We start from the raw sequence: 6211 nt of genomic DNA, 5'->3' as shown, positions 1-6211 counted from the left end.
CTTTTGTCATTAATTTCCAATTTCATTGCAGTGTGGTCAGATACTATGCACGGTATAATTTCAATTCTTTTGCATTTCAGAAGGTGTGCTATATGGGCTAGGAGGTGGTCTATTTTAGGGAAAGACCCATCTGATGCTGTGAAAAATGTGCATTCTGATGTTGTGGGGTGGAACACTCTGTATACATCTGCTAAGTCCATTTGTTCACAGCTTTGGTTCAGATCTGTTATTTCCTTGCTGATTTTTTGTCCAGTTGACCTATCTCTTTGTATCAAAGGGGTGTTGAGATCCCCTGTTACAATAGTGTTATTAATTGTATGGGTTTTCATGCCTGTTAAGATTTGTCTTATAGAATTTCGAGCTCTGATATTTCGTGCATAGATGTTTATGATTGTTATCTCATCCTCTTGCAGTTTTCCCCTGACTAGTTGTAGTGACCTTCTTTATCTCTTTTGATTCTTGTTGGTTTGAAGTTTGTTTTGTGTGTAAACAGAATAGCTACCCCTGCTTTTTTCTGGGTTCCTGTTGCATGGAGGATTGTTTTCCACCTTTGACTTTTATTCTATGGATTTCCTTTTGAGTGAAATGTGTTTCCTGTATACAGCATATCATTGGATTTTGTTTTTTAATCCACTCTGCTGTCTGCTTCTTTTGACTGGAGAATTGAGGCCATTTACAGTTATAGTTAAAACTGATATGTATTGATCTATCATTGTCATGTTATTTATTTGTGCTGGTGTCCTACTTTTTCTACCTGTTCACTTTTTTGCTCTTCTTGATGTTTCATTTCTACTGTTGTTCTTGAAATTGCGGTCAGATTTTTCTCTGTCTAGAATATCTTCTAGTACTCTCTGCAATGCTGGCTTGGCACTCATGAAGCTCTTCAATTGTTCTTTGTCATGAAAATATTTTATTTCTCAGTTGAATTTGAGGGATAGTTTGGCAGGGTATATCAGTCTTGGTTGGAAGCTCTTCTGTCTCAGGACCTGTTGTACTTCACTCCAAGCTCTTCTCGATTTGATGGTTTTTGCTGAGAAGTCTGCCGTGATTCTGATGGGCTTTCCTTTATAGGTAATCTGTTTCTTTTCTCTAGCAGCTTTTAATATTCTGTTCTTTTCCTGGAGATCTGGGAAATTGACTATTATATGTCTGGGTGTAGTTTTATTTTGGTTGTTATTGGTTGGAGTTCTAAATGCATCATTTACCTGTATATCAGGTTCTGTTTCCATGCTTGGGAAATTTTCTGCTATTATATGTGTAAATATTTTGTTTATGTCAGTTGTGTTGCCTCCTGCTGTTTCATTGATTCCTATAAGTCATACATTATTCTCCTTGCCTCATTTTGCAACTGTTGAATTGACTTTTTCTAGATCCTTGTTGATTTTACAAGATTCTTTCTTTCACGGTCACTAGGTGCCATGCTGTCTTCAAAGTCTGAGATTCTATCTTTAGCTTCATTCAAGCGATTTTGGCAGCTTTCAATGGCAGCTTTGTTTTCCTGGAAGTCTCTTTGAATCTGGTTCATGCATTCTAAGTCCTTTCTCTATTTTTCATTTAATGCTTCTGTCCATTGCCTTTGTTCTTCTATTTTGTTATATGTTTCTTCTTCAGACTTTTTGAGCAGTTCCTTCATTATTATTGTCATTTCATCTTTTGCCTGAGAGATTACTTCTGATCTCATCTCTTCTATGGCCATATGGAGTTATTTCTTTACTTCCATTGCAATCATTTCAGCTTTTTCAGGCATGTGTTTACCAAGTTCTCCTATGTCAATGTCTCCTGGAGTTGTTTTGAGTGGGGTGGAGTTCTGGGGTTGTGCTTTAGTCCTTCGTTTTGTCATGTTTGCTACCAGATGCAGAAAGCTCAGTTTTCCTCTTCAGTGGCTGCACAGCAAAGGCCGCTAGTGTCCCTAGTTTTCCTGTTGGTCAAGTTTGCTACTCAGTGACCCCTGAGAAGCACTACTTAGTCCCAGGTTTTCTGGCATTTGTTGATTTGTATCTAGTTATCCCCAGTCTCAGAGGTGGGCATTGGTTTCAGCTGATAGCTGACCGTCTGATCCAGCATCCCCTTGCTGTTCAGGGCACGTGCACAGCCCAGATTTGGGTTGCACTGGTGTGACAATTCTGGTCCAGTGGACCTATGTCCCCTGGAAGTTCAGGGTACAGGCAAAAACCAGACACAAACTGCAGGGTCGACAGTTTATGAACCACCTGATTCTGTGTCTCCAGTCAGTTCAGGACACATACAGGAACCAGATGCAGGTCGGATGGGCAGCAATCACAGATTACCTGTTGCTGTGACTCCCTAGGGCATCTGGGTGAAAGTAAAGCACAGACTGGAACAACTGGACTAGCAACTCTTGGAGCACTCATTCACTCAGTGCAGGGTGCATGCAGGGAGTGGCCACACGTGCTGCCCCCAGCTAGAACAGTCCCTGGGTCTTGTGAGTGAGGACCTCCTGTCTGCCACTGGTGCAGGGAGGGCAGAGACTCAGTGTGTAATGGTGGCAGGGTCCTGGGTTGTCTGCTGTGCCCCCAGGAAGTAGATGGGAAATACCTGGCTCTCTCTGTGTGTTTCAGCTGGGAACCTTGGTGGTGGAAGTAAAGCGTGGACTCGAACCACAGGACAAGCATCTCTTGGAGCACTCCTATGCTTTGAATTTCTCTGATCCCTTATTCTACCACCAGCTGCGGAAAGTTCTTGTGGAACAAAGTTACTCACAACAACAATTTGAAGGACTCATGGGATTAGCTTGGATCAGCCCAGACAACCATCCCTTTCAAAGATCAGTTGTGTCAGACAACAGTCACAGAAGTGATATCTCCCTACAGTCACAGGTTCCATGGAGTGGTATGATGGGTTCTAGAAGAGCATTTATGGAACTCTGCCTACTGCATCATGTGTCCCCACCAAGGATGGACAACTGCTCCACAGGGGCACATCCAGCTTCTCAGACCCAGAGTGCTACCTTAGACTACATGAACTCTAAGGTCCACTTTGGTCCTGAAATCTCACGTGTATTTTAAGCAAGATTAACACAATAAATTACTAGAAACAAGGACTTCAGATTGGGATATGCTGGGGGGACACTGTTCACCTGCAAAAGAAAATTAACTAATTGTTCTAGTGTGGGATCATCAGCCTGCACTGTGAGAGAGCTTTTTGGTAACAGTGCTAGGTCTGTCCATTTCTTTTGCTTTCTCCACCAGCAAAGGCATTTTTCTGGCCTCATACCAGGACTGCTCCTTCTACTCCTCATTAAATATATTGCTTTGTAACTGTTCTATATTTCCATGAACAAAGAATGCTTTTGGGAACTTATTCTAGTTTGGATCTTGGATGTCCCTAAAGGCCAGGAGTTGAAAGCATGGCCACCAACTTATGGTGCTCCTGGGAGATAGCAAAACTTTGAGGAGTTGGAAGATTGAGAGGAAGTTAGATCATTGGAGGTGTGTCCTTGACATTCTCCACCACCATCCTCTGTCTCCTAACCTCCACGAGGTGAGTAACTTTTTTTCCAAAACATGCTGCCTGCCATGATACTCTGCTTTTTCATGGGTCCCAAATCAATGGAGCCAACCAATCATGGACTGAAACCCCTGAAAGTGTGAGCTTAAGCATTTTGTCACAAGAATGAAAAAACTGGCTAACAAAAACTAGAACTTTCTTCCATTCATTGGGTTTTTCTTAGCCTTTTGTAGGTGACAAGTTCTTCCCTAGGTCATTTAAAGTTTCCAAGGACAAAAGTGAAGTGGTGTATTCCTTCAGGAAGCTCAGTGTGCAGTAACGGAAACAAGATGTACACAATAGCTGCTGCATGAGACACAGGAGGCATTTGTAATAGATTGTTTGTGGGAGTGGATAGATAAAATGCCTGCACACTAATAGAAGAGGGGGCATCTTTCCTTTTCTTCTGAGTGAATCTAGGAAATACTTGGGGAGAGCTGGCTTTTGGTCTGGGCTCTCAAAAGATGAGCAGGGTTTGGGCACAGGGTGAAGGGATTGGCACTTCACGCAGAAGGGACAACACTGGAGACAGAAGCCACAGTCCTTCTGTAGGGCCTTGGAGGAGCTTGAGGGGTTGCACCTGATTCAGTTGGCAGTGGTTGACATTCTGCTAAGTGTGTGTAATAATAACAGTCACCTTCTTCCAACACTCTTCTCAGAACAAAATTCAAATGTTCATAAAGAACGTATGCACAGGATCATGACGGTGCACGGTAAACTTTAACAACAAGCAACAAGCAAAAAATATTCCTGGGCAAGAAAGAACACTTAGGATCATTCTGTTTGCACCTTTTGCTTTCCTTTTAATTTTCATTGTTCCTGTCCTGTAGTTTGAAGCTTCTTTTCTTGTGTATGTGTGTGTGTGTGTGTTTTTCAATTAAGCCTGTGCAATGTGGTGAACACCCTGGACACACTTTATATCCCACTTGTTTTCCTCGCCAGGTGCTTTACCTATGTCTCTCAATATTTTAAATCAGATGTAACTTACATACTCAAAGCCAGTTTTAAAATTCCTTTAAAAAATCAAATCAAATCAATTTTACTTGCTAACGTATTCCTAGATTGTCACTGCATATCCTGTAGAAGCTTATTTTGTCAAGAAAATTTTAAGCCATAATTCAAGAGCAGTCACAGAGGGTTCAGGGTTTGTGACTCAGAGTATGTCATCCCCGGAGACAGCCAAAGGCTCAGGTGACAGCTGCCATGGTCTTTTGCCTATGCCTTTCATCAGCGGAGGTTATTGGAAATGCAACCTCCTTTTCTGCCCAGCCCCTACTTCTTGTCTGTCTTCTGTGAGCTTTCTTTCCAGTCAGTACTTGGATTGACGTCTTGCTCCACAGCTTGATGCTGTGTGACCTTAGGAAATCATCTATCTCTCTTCTAGTGTCTGGGGGGTAAATCAGATATCACCTGTGAAAATGACTGGTTCTCATTAGATGCCATTTGGGTTCATTGCATTTGTGGGGTATGTTAATTTTAATTTTCAAAATCCATTTTTTATTAGTTTCTTTAACAGACCATACCATTTGGCAAAGACTGGTTGACATTTATTCTGTGTATGGATCTCTGCATCTGGTGGAATGGTAGGAAATGGAGAGCTGAAATAGACACATTCCCAGACTTTTTCAGCTGTGTCACTGTGGGCTTAGTCATGGGCTCCAGGTATGGGCTGATGGAGATGATGAGCTGTAGAGATAGATATTTAGCTGTCACAGTGAGATTTCATTTAGTGAGTTGCTATTTGGGGATGAATTCATAGTTTTCCCCGTTTGTGATACAGGCAGGTCCCATGATTTCTGTGGCCATATATGATTCAGCTGAGACTCCAGATGAATCCATGAGCCTGTGACAGTGGTGAGGAGCCTTGGCTGAATTCTTAGGGCTTGCATCTTGGTGGCACTGCTGTCTCCCACCACTGTCGGTAAGCAGTTAAGTTATGCTTGCTTGAAGAGTGGAAATCCTTGTGGCATGGCACCACAGAAGGCAGGCAGGTTATTGTTGGTGGTGCAGAAAAAAGAAATTTAATAAGCCAATGGCTGTCATAGCCCTCAATCAGTAAAATAAAACACCTGAAAAATGACCTTGGTGATAGCTTAGATCTATTGTATGTGTGGTCTCAAGAAATTGGTTTGACAAGGCTTAAAATTTGTAGTTCTGTATCAAAATGAACAAAATTTAAATCTACCATTATTAAAAATGGAGAAAGACAGGTCAACATGGGAAGAGGCTAGTTGATCTTTCTGCAGTAATTATTCTGAGAGATTCAGTTTTTCCTATAACTTTGTATCAGTTTCTGTAACCCTCTGAGCCTCGAGGAGGCACTGTTCCCTCTTAAATAATACCAAGCTGGGGGACACTAGACCTTCACTTTTGTACCCTGGTCCAGAGGGCTGAGGTTGGATGAGACTTTCCTCAGGGAGCATAACTCAGTGGAAACAGGTGACGCCTGGTTTCTTGTTGGTCTCACAGATTGCAGCTGACCTGTTTTCAAGTTTGGGGTCTCCAAGCAGATAGGGTATTTTGTCACATGGTCCCAGGATATGTTCCTGGGCCATTTCTACTTGGAATGTTTCATCTTTCCATTTCTACATGGGTGGTAGATTACTGAAGTGCAGAACCAAGAGACTGAAATCCAGAGAGAATGTCTACTCTGGTCTCCTGATAGCTGTCTAGTTCTGTCACCCATATGCTTGTTTCTTTCATG

Source organism: Chinchilla lanigera, unplaced genomic scaffold, assembly GCF_000276665.1.
Source record: "Chinchilla lanigera isolate Chin_1 unplaced genomic scaffold, ChiLan1.0 scaffold00086, whole genome shotgun sequence".
Lineage (NCBI taxonomy): Eukaryota > Metazoa > Chordata > Mammalia > Rodentia > Chinchillidae > Chinchilla > Chinchilla lanigera.
This window is presented reverse-complemented; position numbering follows the sequence as displayed.